At 39.2% G+C, this 25,643-nt stretch overlaps 1 non-coding gene across 1 annotated transcript; it reads left to right on the top strand.

The window, feature by feature from the left end:
• Positions 1-4,644: 4,644 nt before the first annotated feature.
• Positions 4,645-4,752, top strand: LOC130977908 (small nucleolar RNA R71). Its single transcript, XR_009085579.1, has one exon. It is a non-coding gene; the product is annotated as a small nucleolar RNA R71 (small nucleolar RNA).
• Positions 4,753-25,643: the final 20,891 nt, after the last annotated feature.

The raw sequence follows: 25,643 nt of genomic DNA, 5'->3' as shown, positions 1-25,643 counted from the left end.
GAAGAACAAGTGATATCTTGGACAAAGAACAAGCGGAATTGAATAGAAGAACAGTAGTAATTGCATTAATACTCGAGGTACAGTAGAGCTCCACACCTTAATCTATGGTGTGTAGAAACTCCACCGTTGAAAATACATAAGAACAAGGTCTAGGCATGGCCGTGAGGCCAGCCTCCCAATGATCTAAGATAGCATAAGACTCAAAGATAGCTACCAAGATGTCAAATACAATAGTAAAAGGTCCTACTTATAGAAAACTAGTAGCCTAAGGTGTACAAAGATGAGTAAATGACATAAAAATCCACTTCTGGGCCCACTTGGTGTGTGCTTGGGCTGAGCAAATGAAGCTTTTTCGTGTAGAGACTCCTTTTGGAGTTAAACGCCAGCTTTTATGCCAGTTTGGGCGTTTAACTCCCATTTAGGTGCCAGTTCCGGCGTTTAACGCTGGAATTTCTTGAGGTGACTTTGAACGCCGGTTTGGGCCATCAAATCTTGGGCAAAGTATGGACTATCATATATTGCTGGAAAGCCCAGGATGTCTACTTTCCAACGCCGTTGAGAGCGCGCCAATTGGGCTTCTGTGGCTCCAGAAAATCCACTTTGAGTGCAGGGAGGTCAGAATCCAACAGCCTCTGCAGTCCTTTTGAGTCTCTGAATCAGATTTTTGCTCAGATCCCTTAATTTCAGCCAGAAAATACCTTAAATCACAGAAAAACACACAAACTCATAGTAAAGTCCAGAAAAGTGAATTTTAACTAAAAACTAATAAAAATATAATAAAAACTAACTAAAAGATACTAAAAACATACTAAAAACAATGCCAAAAAGCGTATAAATTATCCGCTCATCACAACACCAAAGTTAAATTGTTGCTTGTCGTCAAGCAACTGAAAATCAAATAAGATAAAAAGAAGAGAATATACTATAGACTCCAAATTATCAATGAAACTTAGCTCCAAATTAGATGAGCGGGACTAGTAGCTTTTTGCCTCCGAATAGTTTTGGCATCTCACTTTATCCTTGAAATTCAGAATGATTGGCTTCTTTAGGAACTCAGAATCCAGATAGTGTTATTGATTCTCCTAGTTAAGTATGATGATTCTTGAACACAGCTACTTTTTGAGTCTTGGCCGTGGCCCAAAGCACTCTGTCTTCCAGTATTACCACCGGATACATACATGCCACAGACACATAATTGGGTGAACCTTTTCAGATTGTGACTCAGCTTTGCTAGAGTCCCCAATTAGAGGTGTCCAGGGTTCTTAAGCACACTCTTTTTGCCTTGGATCACAACTTTATTTCTTTCTTTTTTCTTTCTTTTTCTCTTTCTCCCCTTTTTTTTCGTTTTTCTCCTTCTTTTTTTTTTTTTTTTTGTATTCACTGCTTTTTCTTGCTTCAAGAATCATTTTTATGATTTTTCAGATCCTCAGTAACATGTCTCCTTTTTCATCATTCTTTCAAGAGCCAACAATTTTAACATTCATGAACCACAAATTCAAAAGACATATGCACTGTTCAAGCATACATTCAGAAAACAAAAAGTATTGTCACCACATCAAACTAATTAAGCTAGTTTTAAAGATGAATTTGAAATCCTGTACTTCTTGTTCTTTTGTAATAAAAACAGTTTTCTTTTAAGAAAGGTGATGGATTTCATAGGACATTCATAACTTCAAGGCATAGACACTAAGACACTAATGATCATAAGACACAAACATAGATAACCATAAGCATAAAATTCGAAAAATAAGAAAGTAAAGAACAAGGAGATTAAAGAACGGGTCCACCTTAGTGATGGCAGCTTGTTCTTCCTCTTGAAGGCCTTATGGAGTGCTTGAGCTCCTCAATGTCTCTTTCTTGTCTTTGTTGCTCATGATGAGAGGGGTCTCTTGTTTGCTCCATTCTTTTCTTAGTGATGGGCTTGAGGTCATGCCTTCTCAGTTGAACCGGCTTCCCTCTTGAATTTCTCTTCCATTGAGTGCCCTCTTCACAAATGTTTATGAGGACTTGGTCCAACCTTTGATCAAAGTTGACCCTTTTTGAGTTTGAAAGGGATCTCAGGGATCACCTTCTTCAAGGCCACAACTTCATAGAAGTGGTCTTGATGCACCCTTGAGATGAATCTATCCATCTCCCATGACTCGGAGGTGGAAGCTTTTGCCTTCCCTTTCCTCTTTCTAGAGGTTTCTCCGGCCTTGGATGCCATAAATGGTTATGGAAAAACAAAAAGCAATGCTTTTACCACACCAAACTTAAAAGGTTTGCTCGTCCTCGAGCAAAAGAAGAAAGAAGAGAGTAGAAGAAGAAGAAATGAGGAAGAATGGAATGGCTTTGTGTTTCGGCCATTAGGGGAAGAAGTAGTGTTTAGGGTGTGTGAAAATGAAGGAGTGATGATGATAGTGGGATTTGATAGGTGGGGGTTTTTGGGGAAGAGGTATTGAGGTGATTGGTGAATGGGTGAAGAAGAGAGATGGTGGTGGGGTTGGTGGGGATCCTGTGGGGTCCACAGATCCTGAGGTGTCAAGGAAAAGTCATCCCTGCACCAAATGGCAATCAAAATCACGTTTTGTGCCAAATCTGGCGTTAAACGCCGGGCTGGTGCCCCTTTCTGGCGTTTAACGCCAGGTTCTTGCCCTTTCCTGGCGTTTAACGCCAGTCTGGTGCCCCTTTCTGGCGTTAAACGCCCAGAATGGTGCCAGACTGGGCGTTAAACGCCCAACTGCTAGCATCACTGGCGTTTAAACGCCAGTGAGTTCTTCCTCCAGGGTGTGCTGTTTTTCTTCCTGTTTTTCATTCTGTTTTTGCTTTTTCAATTGATTTTGTGACTTCTTATGATCATCAACCTACAAAATAAAATAAAATAACAAAGAAAAATATATAAAATATAACATTGGGTTGCCTCCCAACAAGCGCTTCTTTAATGTCAGTAGCTTGACAGAGGGCTCTCATGGAGCCTCACAGATACTCAGAGCAATGTTGGAACCTCCCAACACCAAACTTAGAGTTTGAATGTGGGGGTTCAACACCAAACTTAGAGTTTGGTTGTGGCCTCTCAACACCAAACTTAGAGTTTGACTGTGGGGGCTCTGTTTGACTCTGATTTGAGAGAAGCTCTTCATGCTTCTTCTCCATGATGACAGAGGGATATCCTTGAGCCTTAAACACATAGGATTTTTCATTCACTTGAATGATCAGTTCACCTCCATCAACATCAATCACAGCCTTTGCTGTGGCTAGGAAGGGTCTGCCAAGGATGATGGATTCATCCATGCACTTCCCAGTCTTTAGGACTATGAAATCAGTAGGGATGTAATGGTCCTCAATCTTCACCAAAACATCCTCTACAAGTCCATGAGCTTGTTTTCGTGAGTTGTCTGCCATCTCTAGTGAGATTCTTGCAGCTTGTACCTCAAAGATCCCTAGCTTCTCCATTACAGAGAGAGGCATGAGGTTCACACTTGACCCTAAATCACACGGAGCCTTCTTGAAGGTCATGGTGCCTATGGTACAAGGTATTGAAAACTTTCCAGGATCTTGTCTCTTTTGAGGTAATTTCTACCTAGACAAGTCATCCAGTTCTTTGGTGAGCAAAGGAGGTGCATCCTCCCAAGTCTCATTTCCAAATAACTTGTCATTTAGCTTCATGATTGCTCCAAGGTATTTAGCAACTTGCTCTTCAGTGATATACTCATCCTCTTCAGAGGAGGAATACTCATCAGAGCTCATGAATGGCAGAAGTAAGTCCAATGGAATCTCTATGGTCTCATTTTGAGCCTCAGATTCCCATGGTTCCTCATTGGGGAACTCTGTGGAGGTCAGTGCACGCCCATTGAGTCCTTCCTCAGTGGCGTCCACCTCCTCTCTTTCCTCTCCAGATTCGGCCATGGTTATGGCTTTGCACTCTCCTTTTGGATTTTCTTTTGTATTACTTGGGAGAGTACTAGGAAGGAGTTCAGTAATTTTCTTACTCAGCTGTCCCACTTGTGCCTCCAAATTTCTAATGGAGGATCTTGTTTCAGTCATGAAACTTTGAGTGGTTTTGATTAGATCAGAGACCATGGTTGCTAAGTCAGAGGGGTTCTGCTTAGAATTCTCTGTCTGTTGCTGAGAAGATGATGGAAAAGGCTTGCCATTGCTAAACCTGTTTCTTCCACCATTATTGTTATTGAAACCTTGTTGAGGTCTCTCTTGATTCTTCCATGAGAAATTTGGATGATTTCTCCATGAAGAATTATAGGTGTTTCCATAGGGTTCTCCTATGTAATTCACCTCTTCCATTGAAGGGTTCTCAGGATCATAAGCTTCTTCTTCAGATGAAGCATCCTTAGTACTGTTTGGTGCATTTTGCATTCCAGACAGACTTTGAGAAATCAAATTGACTTGTTGAGTCAATATCTTGTTCTGAGCCAAAATGGCATTCAGAGTATCAATCTCAAGAACTCCTTTCTTCTGATTAGTCCCATTGTTCACAGGATTTCTCTCAGAAGTGTACATGAATTGGTTATTTGCAACCATTTCAATTAGCTCTTGAGCTTCTGTAGGCGTCTTCTTCAGATGAAGAGATCCTCCAGCAGAGCTATCCAAAGACATCTTGGATAGTTCAGAGAGACCATCATAGAAAATACCTATGATGCTCCATTCAGAAAGCATATCAGATGGACACTTTCTGATTAATTGTTTGTATCTTTCCCAAGCTTCATAGAGGGATTCTCCTTCCTTCTGTCTGAAGGTTTGGACTTCCACTCTAAGCTTACTCAATTTTTGAGGTGGAAAGAACTTTGCCAAGAAGGCATTGACTAGCTTTTCCCAAGAGTCCAGGCTTTCCTTAGGTTGAGAGTCCAACCATATTCTAGCTCTGTCTCTTACAGCAAAAGGGAATAGCATCAGTCTGTAGACCTCAGGGTCTACCCCATTAGTCTTGACTGTGTCACAGATTTGCAAGAATTCAGCTAAAAACTGATGAGGATCTTCCAATGGAAGCCATGGAACTTGCAATTCTGTTGCATTAGAGAAACTAATTGAGGCTTAAGCTCAAAGTTGTTTGCTCCAATGGCAGGGATAGAGATGCTTCTCCCATAGAAATCGGGAGTAGGTGCAGTAAAGTCACCCAGCACCTTCCTTGCATTGTTGGTATTGTTGTTGTTTTCGGCTGCCATGGGTTCTTCTTCCTTGAAGAATTCGGTCAGGTCCTCAACAAAGAGTTGTGCCTTAGCTTCTCTTAGCTTTCGCTTCAAGGTCCTTTCAGGTTCAGGGTCAGCTTCAACAAGAATGCCTTTGTCTTTGTTCCTGCTCATATGAAAGAGAAGAGAACAAGAAAATATGGAATCCTCTATGTCACAGTATAGAGATTCCTTGAGGTGTCAGAGGAAAAGAAAAATGGAAGACAGAGGTAGAAAATTCGAACTTATCAAAGAAGATAGAGTTCGAATTTTGCATTAAGGAATAGTGTTAGTCCATAAATAGAAGGATGTGAGAAGAAGGGAAGTAATTTTCGAAAATTAAGTAAAAGATTTTGAAAACATTTTGAAAAACATTTAATTAATTTTCGAAAATAAAAGTGGGAAAGAAATCAAGTGATTTTTGAAAAAGATTTTGAAATTAGAAATTAAAAAGATTTGATTGAAAACTATTTTGAAAAAGATGTGGTTGAGAAGATATGATTGGTTTTTTTAAAAGATGTGATTAAAAAGATATGATTGAAAAGTTATGGTTTTAAAAAGATGTGATTGAGAAGATATGATTTGAAAACAATTTTAAGAGATATGATTTGAAAACAATTTTTAAAAGATATGATTTGAAAACAATTTTAAAAAGATATGATTTTAAAAATTAATGACTTGCCTAACAAGAAAAGATATGATTCAAACATTAAACCTTTCTCAACAGAAAAGGCAACAAATTTGAGATGTTCAATCAAATCATTAATTGTTAGTAAGTATCTTTGAAAAAGGAAAGAAATTGATTTTGAAAACATTTGATTGAAAAGATATGATTTGAAAAAGATTTAATTTTGAAAAACTTTGAAAACTTGAAAAAAATTGATTTGAAAAACAAAATCTTCCCCCTTTGCCATCCTGGCGTTAAACGCCCAGAATGGTATCCATTCTGGCGTTTAACGCCCAAAATGCACCCTTTTTGGGCGTTAAACGCCCAACCAGGTACCCTGGCTGGCGTTTAAACGCCAGTCTGTCTTCTTTACTGGGCATTTTCGAATGCTCAGCTTTTTCTGTATAATTCCTCTGCAGTATGTTCTGAATCTTCAATTCTTTGTGTTATTGACTTGAAAAGACACAAATTAAAAATATTTTTGGATTTTTAATAATCAAAATGCAACAAGAATCAAATAACAATGCATGCAAGACACCAAACTTAGCAGTTTGTATACTACTGACACTACATGAGACACATAAACACTCAAGTCAAAAGAATTCAAAGATCAGAGAAAGAAATCATCAAGAATCACTTGAAGATCCTTGAGACACATGAATGAATGTATGCAATTGACACCAAACTTAAGATGAAACACTAGACTCAAGCAAGAAACATCAAATATTTTTGGTTTTTATGATTTTGTGAATTTTTTTTTTTCGAAAATTAAGTGGAAAAAGAAAATAAAGGTATCAAAATTCTTAATGAGAATTCCAGGAATCATGCAATGTTAGTCTAAAGCTTTAGTCTAAAGGAATTAGACATAGCTAGCTAAGCTTCAGCAGGACATTGCATTCAAGAGCTAAATTGATGATGATCAATCAGCTTTGGTGATGATAAGAACATCACCTTGAAACACTAGAATTCATTCTTAAGAACTCCGAAGAAAAATACCTAATCTAAGCAACAAGATGAACCGTCAGTTGTCCATACACGAACAATCCCCGGCAACGGCGCCAAAAACTTGGTGCACGAAATTGTGATCACTACAACTTCGCACAACTAACCAGCAAGTGCACTGGGTCGTCCAAGTAATACCTTACGTGAGTAAGGGTCGATCCCACGGAGATTGTTGCTATGAAGCAAGCTATGGTCACCTTGTAAATCTCAGTCAGGCAGACTCAAATGGGTATGGTGATAAACGAATAAAGCATAAAGATAAAGATAGAGATACTTATGTATATCATTGGTGAGAGCTTCAGACAAGCGTATGGAGATGCCTTCCCTTCCGTCTCTCTGCTTTCCTACAGTCTTCATCCAATCCTTCTCACTCCTTTCCATGGCAAGCTCGTGTAGGGTTTCACCGTTGTCAGTGGCTACCTCCCATCCTCTCAGTGAAAACGATTGCATATGCTCTGTCACAGCACGCAGAATTCAGCTGTCGGTTCTCGGTCAGGCCGAAATAAAATCCATCGATTCTTTTGCGTCTGTCACTAACGCCCCGCCTGCTAGGAGTTTGAAGCACGTCACAGTCATTCAATCATTGAATCCTACTCAGAATACCACAGACAAGGTTAGACCTTCCGGATTCTCTTGAATGCCGCCATCAGTTCTTGCCTATACCACGAAGACTCCGGTTAAAGAATCCAAGAGATATTCACTAAGCCTCGGATGCTTGTAGAACAAGAATGGTTGTCAGTCACTTTGTTCATGAGTGAGAATGATGATGAGTGTCAATCATCACCTTCATCAAGTTGAAGAACAAGTGATATCTTGGACAAAGAACAAGCGGAATTGAATAGAAGAACAGTAGTAATTGCATTAATACTCGAGGTACAGCAGAGCTCCACACCTTAATCTATGGTGTGTAGAAACTCCACCGTTGAAAATACATAAGAACAAGGTCTAGGCATGGCCGTGAGGCCAGCCTCCCAGTGATCTAAGATAGCATAAGACTCAAAGATAGCTACCAAGATGTCAAATACAATAGTAAAAGGTCCTACTTATAGAAAACTAGTAGCCTAAGGTGTACAAAGATGAGTAAATGACATAAAAATCCACTTCTGGGCCCACTTGGTGTGTGCTTGGGCTGAGCAAATGAAGCTTTTTCGTGTAGAGACTCCTTTTGGAGTTAAACGCCAGCTTTTATGCCAGTTTGGGCGTTTAACTCCCATTTAGGTGCCAGTTCCGGCGTTTAACGCTGGAATTTCTTGAGGTGACTTTGAACGCCGGTTTGGGCCATCAAATCTTGGGCAAAGTATGGATTATCATATATTGCTGGAAAGCCCAGGATGTCTACTTTCCAACGCCGTTGAGAGCGCGCCAATTGGGCTTCTGTAGCTCCAGAAAATCCACTTCGAGTGCAGGGAGGTCAGAATCCAACAGCCTCTGCAGTCCTTTTGAGTCTCTGAATCAGATTTTTGCTCAGATCCCTCAATTTCAGCCAGAAAATACCTGAAATCACAGAAAAACACACAAACTCATAGTAAAGTCCAGAAAAGTGAATTTTAACTAAAAACTAATAAAAATATAATAAAAACTAACTAAAAGATACTAAAAACATACTAAAAACAATGCCAAAAAGCGTATAAATTATCCGCTCATCAGTCGTCCAAGTAATAAACCTTACGCGAGTAAGGGTCGATCCCACGGAGATTGTTGGTATGAAGCAAGCTATGGTCACCTTGTAAATCTTAGTCAGGCAGACTCAAATGGGTATAGATGATGAATGAAACATAAAGATAAAGATAGAGATACTTATGTATATCATTGGTGAGAGCTTCAGATAAGTGTATGAAGATGCTTTCCCTTCCGTCTCTCTGCTTTCCTACTGTCTTCATCCAATCCTTCTTACTCCTTTCCATGGCAAGCTTATGCAAGGGTTTCACCGTTGTCAGTGGCTACCTCCCATCCTCTCAGTGGAAATGTTCAACGCACCCTGTCACGGCACGGCTATCCATCTGTCGATTCTCGATCAGGCCGAAATAGAATCCAGTGATTCTTTTGCGTCTGTCACTAACGCCCCGCCCTCAGGAGTTTGAAGCACGTCACAGTCATTCAATCATTGAATCCTACTCAGAATACCACAGACAAGGTTAGACCTTCCGGATTCTCTTGAATGCCGCCATCAGTTCTTGCCTATACCACGAAGACTCTGATCTCACGGAATGGCTGGCTCGTTTGTGAGGCGAGCGCTCGGTTGTCAGGCGATCAACCATGCATCGTGTATCAGGAATCCAAGAGATATTCACCCAATCTAAGGTAGAACGGAGGTGGTTGTCAGTCACACGTTCATAGGTGAGAATGATGATGAGTGTCACGGATCATCACATTCATCAAGTTGAAGAACAAGTGATATCTTGGAATAAGAACAAGCAGAATTGAATAGAAGAACAATAGTAATTGCATTAATACTCGAGGTACAGCAGAGCTCCACACCTTAATCTATGGTGTGTAGAAACTCCACCGTTGAAAATACATAAGAACAAAAGTGATCATTGGTTTCGGCCCCAGAGAGGGAACCAGAAGAACCAAGATGAAAATACAATAGTAAAAGGTCCTACTTATAGGGAACTAGTAGCTTAGGAATTACAAAGATGAGTAAATGACATAAAAATCCACTTCCGGGCCCACTTGGTGTGTGCTTGGGCTGAGCATTGAAGCATTTTCGTGTAGAGACTCTTCTTGGAGTTAAACGCCAGCTTTTGTGCCAGTTTGGGCGTTTAACTCCCATTTTAGTGCCAGTTCCGGCGTTTAACGCTGGGAATTCTGAAGGTGACTTTGAACGCCGGTTTGGGCCATCAAATCTTGCGCAAAGTATGGACTATTATATATTTCTGGAAATCCCAGGATGTCTACTTTCCAACGCCATTGAGAGCGCGCCAATTGGGCTTCTGTAGCTCCAGAAAATCCACTTCGAGTGCAGGGAGGTCAGAATCCAACAGCATCTGCAGTCTTTTTTAGCCTCTGAATCAGATTTTTGCTCAGGTCCCTCAATTTCAGCCAGAAAATACCTGAAATCACAGAAAAACACACAAACTCATAGTAAAGTCCAGAAAAGTGAATTTTAACTAAAAACTAATAAAAATATACTAAAAACTAACTAAATCCTACTAAAAATATACTAAAAACAATGCCAAAAAGCGTACAAATTATCCGCTCATCAAAAACCTTAGTGAAGGAAAAAGAGTACAATATCCTTTAGTGATGGGGACTGCCTCATTAAAAACCTTGTCAAGAAAAACCCAATGGGAAAAAACCTGACCAAGGGAAAAAGAGTACAGTCTCCCCCTCTTGCCGACATCACTTAATGTCTCGAAATCGGCGCATTCCAATCTCATGTACCAATCTTTCAAAGGAGAATTTTGGGAGTGACTTTGTAAATAAATCTGCCAGATTGTCACTTGAGCGGATCTGTTGGACATCAATTGTCCCTTGATTTTGAAGGTCATGAGTGAAGAAGAATTTGGGAGAAATATGCTTTGTTCTATCACCTTTTATATGCTCGATCTGCAGGCCGAGACAAAACTTAGTCTTTCCAAGATCTTTCATCTCAAACTCTTCTTTTAGAGTTTTTATAATTGTTGGAATCTCTTCAGGAATCCCAATGATATTTAAATCTTCAACGTACACAGCAATTATAATGAACCCAGATGTAGTTTTCTTTATGAAAACACATGGGCAGATATCATCATTTTTGAATCCGTTTTTGGCCAGATACTCAGTAAGACGATTATACCACATTCGTCCAGATTGCTTTAGACCATATAAAGATCTTTGCAATTTGCCTGAGTATAACCCTTGCGAATCTTCCTTGGATGGTTTAGATATCTTTAGTCCTTCGGGGACTTTCATATAGATATCCCGATCTAATGAGCCGTATAAATAGGTTGTTACCACATCCATTAAATGCATATGCAGTTTATGATATGCAGATAAACTGACCAAATAACGCAATGTTATTGCATCCACTACTGGAGAATACGTTTCTTCATAATCTATACCGGGCCTTTGTGAAAAACCTTGTGCCACAAGTCGGGCTTTATAGCGCACAACTTTATTTTTCTCATTTCGTTTTCTCACAAATACCCATTTGTATCCAACAGGTTTTACATCTGCAGGTGTACGGACTACAGGTCCAAAGACTTCACGTTTTGCAAGTGAGTCTAATTCAGCCTTCATGGCTGCTTCCCATTTTGGCCAATCATTTCTTTGTCGACATTCTTCAACTGATCTTGGCTCAATATCCTTACTTTCATGCATGATATTTAATGCCACATTATATGCAAATATTTCATTGACAATTGTCTTATTTCGGTTCCATTTCTTTCCTGTAAAGACATAATTTATCGAGATCTCGTCATTTTCACAATTTTCAGGTACCTGAACGTCTTCTGGCATTATATCAGAATTTTGGACAACTTCAGGTGTCTTTACTATGTCTTTTTCAACAGGAATATTATTTACCTCTTTTCTCTTTCGAGAATTTTTGTCTTTGGAACCAACAGGCCTGCCACGCTTCTGGCGTGTATTTGCTTCCGTGGCTATTTGTCCTACTGGGACATCAATTCGAATTGGAGCATTTTTTGCCCTGCCACGCTTCTGGCGTGAATTTGCTTCAGTGGCTACTTGTCCTACTGGGACGTCAATTCGAATTGAGGCATTTTCCGCTGGTATGTAAGATTTGGTTATCCTCTTTGTATCGGAAAATGCATCAGGCAATTCATTTGCTATTCTTTGCAAATGTATGATCTTTTGAACTTCTAGTTCACATTGCCCTGATCGAGGATCTAAATGCATCAACGATGATGCATTCCAATTAAGTTCCTTTTCAGGAAGCTTATTTTCTCCCCTAATGTTGGAAATTTTGATTCATCAAAATGACAATCCGCAAACCGGGCTTTAAACACATCACCAGTTTGTATCTCAAGATACCTCACTATAGAGGGAGAATCATATCCAACATATATCCCCAATTTTTTTTGGGGTCCCATTTTGGTGCGATTAGGTGGTGCAATGGGAACATATATCGCACACCCAAATATTCTTAAATGGGAAACATTTGGCTGCTGGCCAAAAGCTAATTGTATAGGAGAGAATTGATGATAACTCGTTGGCCTCAAACGAATAAGTGCTGCGGCATGTAAAATAGCATGCCCCCAAACCGAGGTTGGGAGATTTGTTCTCATAAGCAAGGGTCTAGCAATTAATTGGAGGCGCTTAATAAGTGATTCTGCTAACCCATTTTGTGTGTGAACATAAGCTACTGGATGTTCAACACTTATTCCATTAGCCATACAATAAGCATCAAAAGCTTGGGAAGTAAATTCACCAGCATTATCAAGACGAATTGCTTTAATTGGATTTTCTGGAAATTGTGCTTTTAATCGAATAATTTGAGCCAGTAATCTCGCAAACGCCAGGTTGCGAGAAGATAATAAGCCCACATGTGACCATCTCGAAGATGCGTCTATCAGGACCATAAAATATCTAAAAGATCCACATGGTGGATGTATAGGTCCACATATATCACCTTGAATCCTTTCTAGGAATTCAGGGGACTCAAATTCAATCTTTACTGGTGATGGCCTTAAAATTAACTTCCCTCGAGAACATGCAGCACAACAAAATTCACTAGTTTTAAGAATCTTCTGGTTCTTTAGTGAATGTCCATGAGAGTTTTCAATAATTCTTCTCATCATGGTTGTTCCCGGATGACCCAAACGGTCGTGCCAAGTTATGAATTCATTTGGGCTAGTAAACTTCTGGTTTACAGTGGCATGTGATTCAATTGCACTAACCTTAGTATAATACAACCCAGATGAAAGAGAGGATAATTTTTCTAATATAACTTTCTTATTTGAATCATGAGTTGTGATATATAAATACTCATGATTTTCCTCATTCATAGTCTCAATATGATATCCATTTCGTCGAATATCTTTAAAGCTCAACAAGTTCCTCAAAGACTTGGTAGATAATAGTGCATTATCTATTATAAATTTTGTTCCTCCAGGAAACAAAATTATAGCTCTTTCGGAGCCTTCTATCACATTGCCTGAGCCAATAATAGTATTAACATATTCCTCTTTTGGCACAAGATGGGTAAAATATATATCACTTTTGAAAATAGTGTGCGAACTTGCACTATCCGCAAGGCATACATCTTCATTACATATCCTTGCCATTCTCTTAAAAAATAAATAATAATAAAATGAGTAGTATGCACAGTTAAATTGAATACTTGATCAGAATTATTTTTCTAAGAAACACTGTACATAAAATAATGTCATATACTGAAATTTTATTTTAAAATTTGACACGTTTAATAATTTCAAAATTCATATTAATATTTCATTATTTATGTACATCACATTTGAAACTTAAATACATAGAAAATAAAACTTAACAATAAGTTCTTTACATTATTTATTTACATATATACTTCACAATCCCACATATTAAACTATTCCATCATTGATCAAATGACCAATATTTCCTTCAAGATCCTCAAAGAAATCAGATACATCATAATGAGTGGTGGAGTTCTCAGCATCATTTGAAACAAAATTTGTTTCCTTTCCTTTGTCGTCCTTTTTCAAAGATGCCTGGTAAAGATCGACTAGGTGCCTTGGGGTACGACAGGTACGTGACCAATGGCCCTTTCCACCACAACGGAAACACTTATCCTCTGTTGATTTATTCTGCCCGATATTCCTTTCTTTATCCCACTTCTGGTGAGATCCTCTCTTTTGAACATAATTCTTTTTCCTTCCATAATTTTTCTTATTATTAAAACCTTGCCATTTACCTCTTCTTGGGTAATTTGCCACATTTACTTCAGGAAATGGGGCAGTGCCAGCTGGGCGCGCTTCATGATTTTTCAATAACAACTCATTGTTGCGTTCAGCAACAAGAAGGCAAGAAATTAACTCATAATATTTTTTAAACCCTTTTTCTCGATACTACTGCTGCAGGAGCACATTCGAGGCATGGAAGGTTGAGAAAGTTTTCTCCAACATATCATGATCAGTTATTTTTCCCCCCACACAATTTCATTCGTGAGGTGATTCGAAACATTGCAGAATTATATTCATTTATAGATTTAAAATCTTGTAAACGCAAATGCGTCCATTCATACCGGGCTTGAGGAAGTATCACCGTTTTCTGATGATTGTACCTTTCTTCAAGGTCTTTCCAAAAATCTGCAAGATCTTTTAATGTGAGATATTCATTTTTCAACCCTTCGTCAAGATGACGACGAAGGAAAATCATGGCTTTGGCTTTATCCTTCTGGGATGCATTATTTTCAGCCTTAATGGTATCTCCAAGATGTATTGAATCAAGATGGATTTCAGCATCTAATATCCATGATAAATAATTGTTTCCAGATATATCAAGAGCATTGAATTCAAGATGAGAGAGTTTCGACATAATGAAAAATTGTTACCTGAGTCTTCCTAAAAATTTGATCAGAGTCTCGTGCTGATAACGTGTTGTGAAATAAAAGATATATATATAATAAAGATGTATAAATAGAAAACTCTAGTATTAAAATAATTAGCTCAATAATAATTTTTATATATATAATAATATTATATGTTGTAATGTGTATATATATACAAAGATAGAAAGAAGTATTAAAAATAAAGAGAGAGAGAATTGCATATGTTTATTGTTACTATCTCAATATAATAAAGATGATTAATATTGTTATTAATATTATATGTAAAGAGTAATAGAAAAGAGAATTTAGAATACTAATAAAATAAAAGAAGAGAAGGAATTGTAGTAGAAATATAAAGAGAAGAGTATTTGATTACAACATAAAGAGAAAATTGATCTTTATTTTGTATTATTGTGTGTTCTACGTAAAGGCTATGAAGCCTTATTTATAGTAGTACAAAATCAACCTTCATTAAAGGTTGATCTTCAAATTTCTTCCTTGAAAATAAATCTCTTTGCATGGGAAAGATTATTAGCCGCCCAATTGATAAATGGGCATTCATTTCATGTTTATCCCAACAGATTTCAACCCCTTTTTTATTACTTTATGACTCTTTTCCAGAATGGACTTTTTAAAATTTCTAACGAAGGGAAAGGAAAGGTCTTTTTAACTCTGTTATCGGCTATTTGTTGCGTACCAGAGTTTTGGTGCTCTTGTCTGCTGACTTGAGGAAGCAGGTGGATGAAATAAAGGAATTAGGGATTGATCCTTCAACGGTTAAGTTCGCCATAGCTTTGCAAGCCAAAAAGACTGTACGGAAATCACTGTGGGATGCGAAAGTCAATGTCTTGAAGAGCTGGGTTGGTCTAAAGAAACAATGTCCGAAGCATTCAGGAGGAACCCTTTATGTATGCTATCATCTAAGGATAAGATTAATGAGGTGATGAAACTTTGGGTCAATCAGTTAGGTTGGGACCCTTTGTCTCTTGCCAAGATTCACTACAACATTTTTTGTCTATTGCAACATATATTCAAAACAACACTTTAAAAATGTTGTCTAAAATATATATATACAACACTTTATACTAGTGACAAAAAATAGAACTATAACAACATATTTTTAATCAACACATTATAAATGATACCTTTAATAAATTAAAAGACATTTATTAAGTGTTGCTCCATCAAATATACAAAAGCAACTATTATAAAGTAATATCTTACTTTTTATAAGAGTTATCTTTAAATTTATTTTAAACTTTATTTTTTAAGTGTTGCCTAAAATTTTTAATGTCTCTTTTAAAAAATAAATTTTATCTTTAATATATATTTTAATTTTAATTATCATTTGTTATCAATTTAAAAATAAAACAAATTCAAATTAATAACAAAAAATAATAAAACGCATAGTTAATTAAGATTAGAAAATCAAAGAAGACCACAAAAAGAGGATTAGGGTTCTCTATTGCACGAAAAAAAAGAGAAGAGAGGAGGAAAAAATACACGGTGAGGGGAGAGAGACAGAGAGTGATGAAGAGAAGAAAAGAAAGGAAGAACGGCCATCAAATGAGAAAGAAGAGAAAGAAGGAGAAGAAGACGACGGAGAGAGAAGTTGCCACCGCCACTTTCTTCACCTACAGCACCGTTTCTGCCTTGCGCTGTTGTTGTTGTTTCTACCTTGCGCTGCCAGATCCGCCACTGCTGTAATCCCTCTTTTCTGCTCACCGTCGTCGTGTTTCTCATTGCTCGAGCTCGCGCCTTGTTCTGCTCTGCTCCGTCGTGTTTTTCTGCTCGCGCCGTTCTAAAACCTCTGCTCTGCTCCGCGTTCTGAAACCTTTTCTCTGCTCCGCTGTGGTGCCGTGCTCTATCCTCTCAGGCAAATCGATAATTCTCCGCCATTCACCTCTTTCACTCAAGCCTCTCGCCTCAGCCTCGGTCCTCAGGCATCTCTTCCTCCATCGTCGTCGTTGAAGGCTTGTAGATTGATTTTACATACTACTTGATTAATTTAGTTGAATTGTTGAATTAATTACAATATTTCTAGTATACATCTCTCTCTCTCTCCACGCACATCTCTTTCACTTTAATCGATTGAAGAAGCTCACATAATCTTTTTATTCTTTTCATTGTTTTTTCAGTTTCGAGTTCGATCATGTCGAAGGACAAAGACTTTACCGATTTGTCGCTCACCTTCAAATACCTCTTAGGTTTGATTTAAATCGTTGTTTCTTTTTCGAGTAATCACAATTTAGCAATTTAATGTGATTTTAGTTTAATTGTTGTTTCTTAGGTTTGTATTTTGTTGTTCTGTTTTGTGTTTGGGAGTGCTTAGTTGCCAATCTTTGAACACAGGCATCTTATGTCTCTATGTTTTCCTCTGAAGATTATCAATGAAGTGTTACTAATGGTGGGCTTCAAAAAAAGATGAATGATGAAAAAAAAAGATTACAAGGTGCTGCACTTGCTCTATTCTGTTTATTTTTAAGAACTTTGTCTTACTCCTCTAAAAAATTAGTGGTTTGAGTTATGTACAGTTTATTTATCAATAAAAAGTTTGGAAATGTTGATAGTGCACTAATTATATATAACTAATTCACATGAATTAATTTTTATGGGAGAATCGATTTTCCTCTGTTCTTCACAATGCACATTCATGTATGGCATTTTACTAAGCTGATGAAAAGCTTTTTTTTAGTTGAATCAAAATGTATTCTTATTTCATTTATTTATGTATTCTTTTCACATTGTGTCAAAATATGGAAGATTGTGCACATTGTTATGGTTATTGAACTTTTGTGTTGGACCATAGCAGCAATCAAACTCTAAAGCCCATGACCGACTCTGTCCATCTCCACCGCAAACAAAAGCACTTACTTGTCTGGTCTGATTTTCATGTAAGAGACGGCATTGCCATATACATTTACAAACCTTATAAAAGAATGAAAATTGATGCTAGAAGAAAGGCAGAGGTATCAAGCAATTATAAGAGCCAATTTCTTGCAAACATGAGGTTGATTTTCTCAGTTTCAATCTGATTGATTATGCTAAACTTGTGTCTAGATTTTGGTATCTACTTTTGTTTTATCAAACATGTAATTAGGATCCTTTTTTTTGGTGCATTGCAGCCATGAATTGAGGACACCTATGGCTGCAATAATTGGGCTACTCGACATTCTTATGTCCGACGACTGTCTAACCAACAAACAGTGTGCAACGGTTACTCAGATAAGAAAATGCTCGACGGCGCTGCTACGGCTTCTTAATAAACATCTTGGATCTTAGCAAGGTGACATATTTAATTATTTTGCTCAAGAACATTCAATTATAAGTTCCTTGAAAAAAATATGCACTTACTTGTTTGGAAAAACTTTCTAAAGATTCATAGAATATAAGTGGAATCAGGAAAGCTAGTTCTAGAAGATGCTGAATTCAACTTGGGAAGGGAACTTGAAAGACTAGTGGATATGTTTTCTGTGCAATGCATGAATCACAATTGGTGCACGAAATTGCAATAACACTTTTGCAATCCCGCACAACTAACCAGCAAGTGCACTGGGTCGTCCAAGTAATACCTTGCGTGAGCAAGGGTCGATCCCACGGAGATTGTCGGCTTGAAGCAAGCTATGGTTATCTTGTAAATCTTAGTCAGGATATCAGAAATTATCAGGATTGATTGTAAGAAGCAAAAGAACATGTAATGGTTACTTGTACTGCAGTAATGGAGAATGGGTTGAGGTTTGGAGATACTCCATCTTCCGAATCTCTGCTTTCCTACTGTCTTCTTCATCAAACACGCATGTCTCCTTCCATGGCAAGCTCGTGTAGGGTCTCACTGTTGTCAGCAGCTACCTCCCATCCGCGCAGTGAAAGCTAATGCACACACTCTGTCACAGTGCTGCCAATCACCGGTTTGGTTCCCTCCCCTACCGGAATAGAATCACTCTTTTGCGTCTGTCACTAACGCCCAGTAGGTTACAGGTTTGAAGCACGTCACAGTCATTCAATCATTGAATCCTACTCAGAATACCACAGACAAGGTTTAGACCTTCCGGATTCTCTTGAATGCTGCCATCAGGTCCTGCCTATACCACGAAGATTCCGATGAAAGAACCCAAGAGATAACTACTCAATCTAAGGTAGAACAGAGGTGGTTGTCAGGCACGTATTCATGGTTGAGAATGATGATGATTGTCACGGATCATCACATTCATCCGGATTAAGAACAAGTGTTATCTTAGAATGGAAGCAAGCATGATTGAATAAGAAACAGTAGTAATTGCATTAATCCATCAAGACACAGCAGAGCTCCTCACACCCAACCATGGGGTTTAGAAACTCATGCTGTGGAAGAAAATGTGTACAATGTCATAAGGTCACATCCGGTACTGATTACAATGTAAAAAGGTCCTATAAGTAGTAAACTAGTATCCTAAGGATTACAGAAATGAGTAAATGACAGAAAAATCTACTTCCTGGCCCACTTGGTGTGTGCTTGGGCTGAGCAATGAAGGAAATTCGTGTAGAGACCTTTTCTGGAGTTAAACGCCAGTTCTCATGCCAGTTTGGGCATTTAACTCCAACTTTTATTCCAGTTCCGGCGTTTAACGCTGGAATTTCTGAGGCCGGATTGCTACGCGGGTTTGGGCCATCAAATCTTGGACAAAGTATGGACTATTATATATTGCTGGAAAGCCCAGGATGTCTACTTTCCAATGCCGTTGAGAGCGCGCCAATTGGGCTTCTGTAGCTCCAGAAAATCCACTTTGAGTGCAGGGAGGTCAGAATCCAACAGCATCTGCAGTCCTTTTCAGTCTCTGGATCAGATTTTTGCTCAGGACCCTCAATTTCAGTCAGAAAATACCTGAAATCACAGAAAAACACACAAACTCATAGTAAAGTCCAGAAAAGTGAATTTTAATTAAAAACTAATAAAAATATACTAAAAACTAACTAAAAGATACTAAAAACATACTAAAAACAATGCCAAAAAGCATACAAATTATCCGCTCATCACAACACCAAACTTAAATTGTTGCTTGTCCCCAAGCAACTAAAAATCAAAGTAGGATAAAAGAAGAGAATATACTATAGACTCCAAAATATCAAAGAAACACAGCTCCAATTAGATGAGCGGGACTAGTAGCTTTTTGCCTCCGAACAGTTTTGGCATCTCACTCTATCCTTTGAAGTTCAGAATGATTGGCATCTATAAGAACTCAGAACTCAGATAGTGTTATTGATTCTCCTAGTTAAGTATATTGATTCTTGAACATAGCCAGTGTATGAGTCTTGGCTGTGGCCCAAAGCACTCTGTCTTCCAGTATTACCACCGGATACATACATGCCACAGACACATAATTGGGTGAACCTTTTTAGATTGTGACTTAGCTTTGCTAAAGTCCCCAATTAGAGGTGTCCAGGGTTCTTAAGCACACTCTTGTTGCCTTGGATCACAACTTTATTTCCTTCTCTTTTTTTTTTCGAAATTTTTTTTTTCACTGCTTTTCTTGCTTCAAGAATCAATTTGATGGTTTTTCAGATCCTCAATAACAGTTCTCTTTCTCCTCATTCTTTCAAGAGCCAACAATTTTAACATTCTTAAAACAACAAATTCAAAAGACATATGCACTGTTCAAGCATTCATTCAGAAAACAAAAAGTATTGTCACCACATCAAACTAATTCAACTAGTTTCAGAGATAAATTTCGAAACCCTGTACTTCTTGTTCTTTTGTGATTAAAGCATTTTTCTTTTAAGAGAGGTGATGGATTCATAGGACATTCATAACTTTAAGGCATAAAATTTCAATTTTATTAATCATGAACTAAGAACAAGACTCAAATATAGATATAAGATGAGACTAAAAATAAAAATAGAAAACAAAAGAAAAACGAAAAAAATAGGCTCCTAATGATAGAGGTTTTCACAGAGTTAGGACTCAACAACCTTGATTTTGAGAAGTGGATGCTCCCTCAGCTTGAGAGGAGAGCTTTTGGCGCTTCAGTTCTTTGATTTCACGCCCCTGCTTCTCTTGTTCCTTCAGCAATTTGCAGATCATGCAGTTCTGATTCTGCTGTTCTTCCTTCAGTTGCTCCATAGTCTCTTGCAGCTTGTTGATGGATGCTTCTAGGCTGGCCCAGTAGCCAATTTCAGGGAATTCAGGGAGGAACTCATGCGCCCTCCTCTTGATAGAGTTGTCTTGCACTTGTCCTTCCATTGACTTCTTGGTGATTGGATGTTCAATGGGTATGAACTCATCTACTCCCATCTTTACCCCAGCCTCTTTACAGAGCAAGGAGATCAAGCTTGGGTAGGCCAATTTGGCTTTAGTGGAATTCTTATTTGCAATTGTGTAGATCTCACAAGCAATCACATGATGCACCTCCACTGCTTTTCCAAGCATAATGCAGTGAATCATCACTGCTCTCTTGATGGTGACCTCAGAACGGTTGCTAGTGGGCAGTATGGAACGCCCAATAAAGTCTAGCCAACCTCTTGCAATTGGCTTGAGGTCTCCCCTCTTGAGTTGGTTTGGGACACCCTTTGAATTGGTTATCCACTTAGTTCCAGGGAGGCATATGTCCTCTAGAACCTGATCCAACCCCTTATCTACTCTCACCATCCTCCTATTAAAGGAATCAGGATCATCTTGTAGTTGAGGCAACTTGAAGATTTCTCTTATTTTGTCCAGATGGAAGTATATAACTTTCCCTCTGACCATGGTTCTATGGGTATGGTAGGCAGTTCCAGTCATTCTTTGCTTATCTGTTAGCCACAGATTTGAATAGAATTCCTGAACCATGTTCCTTCCAACCTTTGTCTCAGGATTGGTCAGAACTTCCCAACCTCTGTTTCGAATTTGCTCTTGGATCTCCGGATATTCATCTTCTTTCAGATCAAATTTAACTTCCGGGATCACTGACCTCAGACCCATTATTTTGTGATAATGGTCTTCATGTTCTTTGGTTAAGAACTTCTCTTCATTCCAAAGATTCTTTGGATTAGTCTCTTTCTTTCCTCTTGAGTTGGTTTGTTTTCCCTTGGGAGCCATGATATTGATGAATCTTGGCTTAGTGATCACGGAAAAGCACACCAAACTTAGAGGTTTTGCTTGTCCTCAAACAAAAAGAAAAGAAAGAAGATAAGAGAGAGAGAGAGGGGGAGAAAATTCGAATGGTGTGAGGAAGGAGGGGTGAGGAACGTTCATTTATAGAGTGGGGGGAGGAGAATTTCGAAAACAAAAGAGAGATTTGAAAGGAAATTTGAAAAGATATGAAAAATATTTGAGAAAAAGGTGAGTTTTTGAAGAAGATTTGAGATTATTTTGAAATAGATTTGAAGAATGGTTTTTGATTTTTGAAGATTTGAAAGTGAATGATGAATGATTGAAGTGTGATTTTGTAGAAAAGTATGGGTGAGAAAAGGAAAGTTTGAAAAAATCTGATTTGAAAACAAAATTGTGGTCCCCCCACCAAGCTGGCGTTAAACGCCCAGAATGGCACCCATTCTGGCGTTTAACGCCCATTTGTTGCCCCTTTTGGGCGTTTAACGCCCAGCCAGGTACCCTGGCTGGCGTTAAACGCCAGAAATCCTACCTCACTGGGCGTTTTTCCAAAACGCCCAGGATGCTGCACACCTGGCGTTAAACGCCCAGAATGGTGCCCATTCTGGCGTTTAACGCCCAAAATGGCACCATTCCTGGCGTTAAACGCCCAGAATGGTACCCATTCTGGCGTTTAACGCCCAAAATGCCCCTTACTGGCGTTTTTTCGCCAGTAAGCTCATTTTCTCTGCTTTTTGAGCTGAATCCTTCTGTAACTCTGTGAATTCCTTCATTTTTGATACTTGCCTCTGTAAGAACTAATCATACACCTTCCTAATGACTGGGTTGCCTCCCAGTAAGCGCTTCTTTACTGTCTTTAGCTGGACTTCTGCTGAGAATCACTCAAGCCTTAGTTTTGAGCATTCCTGCTCAAAATTTCCTTCAAGATAGTGCTTGATTCTCTGTCCATTAACAATGAACTTCCTGTCAGAATCAATATCCTGAAGCTCAACATATCCATATGGTGACACTCCTGTAATCACATATGGACCCCTCCACCGGGACTTGAGTTTTCCTGGAAACAGTTTGAGCCTGGAGTTGAAGAGCAGAACTTTCTGTCCCGGCTCAAAGACTCTGGTTGACAATCTCTTGTCATGCCACTTCTTTGCCTTTTCCTTATAAATTTTTGCATTTTCAAAGGCATTGAGTCTGAACTCCTCTAGCTCATTTAGCTGGAGCAGTCTTTTCTCACCAGCTAACTGTGCATCCATGTTTAGGAATCTGGTTGCCCAGTAGGCTTTATGTTCCAGTTCCACAGGCAAATGACAGGCCTTCCCATACACCAATTGGTATGGAGAGGTTCCTATAGGAGTCTTGAATGCTGTTCTGTATGCCCACAGAGCATCATCCAAGCTCTTTGCCCAATCCTTTCTTCGGGCCATTACAGTCCGTTCCAGGATTCTTTTAGCTCTCTGTTAGAGACTTCAGCTTGCCCATTTGTCTGTGGATGATACGGAGTTGCCACTTTATGGCTGATTCCATATCTAACCATAGCAGAGTATAGCTGTTTATTGCAGAAATGAGTGCCCCCATCACTGATTAGCACTCTGGGGACGCCAAACCTGCTGAAAATGTTTTTCTGGAGGAATTTCAGCACAGTCTTGGTATCATTAGTGGGTGTGGCAATTGCTTCTACCCACTTAGATACATAGTCCACTGCCACCAGAATGTAAGTGTTTGAGTATGATGGTGGGAATGGTCCCATGAAATCAATTTCCCATACATCAAACAATTCTATCTCTAATATTCCTTGTTGAGGCATGGCATATCCGTGAGGCAGGTTACCAGCTCTTTGGCAACTGTCACAGTTACGCACAAACTCTCGGGAGTCTTTATAGAGAGTAGGCCAGTAGAAGCCGCACTGGAGAACTTTAGTGGCTGTTCGCTCACTTCCAAAATGTCCTCCATACTGTGATCCATGGCAGTGCCATAGGATCCTTCGTGCTTCCTCTCTGGGTACACACCTGCGGATCACTCCGTCAGCACATCTCTTAAAGAGATATGGTTCATCCCAAAGGTAGTACTTGGCATCTGAAATTAGTTTCTTTCTCTGCACATAACTGTACTCTTTGGGTATGAACCTCACAGCTTTATAGTTTGCAATATCTGCAAACCATGGAGCTTCCTGAATGGCAAAGAGTTGCTCATCTGGGAAGGTCTCAGAGATCTCAGTAGAAGGGAGGGACGCCCCAGCTACTGGCTCTATTCTGGACAGATGATCAGCTACTTGGTTCTCTGTCCCTTTTCTGTCTCTTATTTCTATATCAAACTCTTGCAGAAGCAACACCCATCTGATAAGCCTGGGTTTTGAATCCTGCTTTGTGAGTAAGTATTTAAGAGCAGCATGGTCAGTGTACACAATCACCTTTGATCCCACTAAGTAGGATCTAAACTTGTCAATGGCATAGACCACTGCAAGTAATTCTTTTTCTGTGGTTGTGTAATTCTTCTGTGCATCATTTAGAACACGGCTAGCATAATAAATGACATGCAGAAGTTTGTTATGCCTCTGTCCCAACACTGCACCAATGGCATGATCACTGGCATCACACATTAATTCAAATGGTAATGCCCAATCTGGTGCAGAGATGACTGGTGCTGTGACCAGTTTAGCTTTCAGGGTCTCAAATGCCTGCAAACACTGTGTGTCAAACACAAATGGTGTGTCAGCAGCTAACAGGTTACTCAGAGGTTTAGCAATTTTTGAAAAGTCCTTAATAAACCTTCTGTAGAATCCTGCATGCCCCAGAAAGCTTCTGATTGCCTTAACATTGGCAGGTGGTGGTAATTTTTCAATTACCTCTACCTTTGCCTTATCCACCTCTATTCCCCTGCTTGAGATTTTGTGCCCAAGGACAATTCCTTCAGTCACCATAAAGTGACATTTCTCCTAGTTTAAAACCAGGTTAGTCTCTTGGCATCTTTTCAAGACAAGTGATAGGTGGTTAAGACAGGAGCTGAATGAGTCTCCATATACTGAAAAGTCATCCATGAAGACTTCCAGAAATTTCTCTACCATATCTGAGAAGATAGAGAGCATGCACCTCTGAAAGGTTGCAGGTGCATTGCACAGACCAAAAGGCATTCTCCTGTAGGCAAACACGCCAGAAGGGCATGTGAATGCTGTTTTTTCTTGGTCCTGGGGATCTACTGCAATTTGGTTATAGCCTGAATAGCCATCCAAAAAGCAGTAGTAATCATGGCCAGCTAGTCTTTCTAGCATTTGGTCTATGAATGGTAAAGGAAAATGATCCTTTCTGGTGGCTGTATTGAGTCTTCTGTAGTCAATACACATGCGCCACCCTGTGACTGTTCTTGTAGGGACCAGTTCATTTTTTTCATTATGAACCACTGTCATGCCTCCCTTTTTGGGAACAACTTGGACAGGGCTCACCCAGGGGCTATCAGAAATAGGATAAATAATCCCAGCCTCCAGTAATTTAGTGACCTCTTTCTGCACCACCTCCTTCATGGCAGGATTTAGCCTCCTCTGTGGTTGGACCACTGGTTTGGCATTATCCTCCAACAGGATCTTGTGCATGCATCTAGCTGGGCTAATACCCTTGAGATCACTTATGGACCACCCAAGAGCTGTCTTGTGTGTCCTTAGCACTTTAATCAGTGCTTCCTCTTCCTGTGGATTTAAAGCAGAGCTTATAATCACTGGAAAAGTGTCACCCTCTCCCAGAAATGCATATTTCAGGGATGATGGTAGTGGTTTGAGTTCAGGCTTAGGAGGCTTATCCTCCTCCTGAGGAATTTTCGAAAATTCCTTTGCCTCCTCTGGCTCTTCCTGATCAGTTTGAGCATCTTTGAAGATGTCCTCAAGCTCTGATTCTAGGCTTTCAGCCATATTGATCTCTTCTACCAGAGAGTCAATAATGTCAGCGTCCATGCAGTCCTCTGGTGTGTCTGGATGCTGCATAGCTTTTACAGCATTCAACTTGAACTCATCCTCATTGACTCTCAAGGTTACTTCCCCCTTTTGTACATCAATGAGAGTTCGTCCAGTTGCTAGGAAAGGTCTTCCTAGAATGAGAGTTGCATTTTTATGCTCCTCCATTTCCAGCACCACAAAGTCAGTTGGAAAGGCAAACGGCCCAACCTTGACAATCATGTCCTCTATTATGCCTGATGGGTGTTTAATGGAGCCATCAGCAAGTTGGAGGCATATCCTGGTTGGTTTGACTTCTCCAATCAACCCAAGCTTTCTGATGGTGGATGCAG

Source organism: Arachis stenosperma, chromosome 4, assembly GCF_014773155.1.
Source record: "Arachis stenosperma cultivar V10309 chromosome 4, arast.V10309.gnm1.PFL2, whole genome shotgun sequence".
Lineage (NCBI taxonomy): Eukaryota > Viridiplantae > Streptophyta > Magnoliopsida > Fabales > Fabaceae > Arachis > Arachis stenosperma.
Note: the sequence above shows the minus strand (reverse complement) of the source record. Positions and strands in the feature narration are given on the sequence as shown.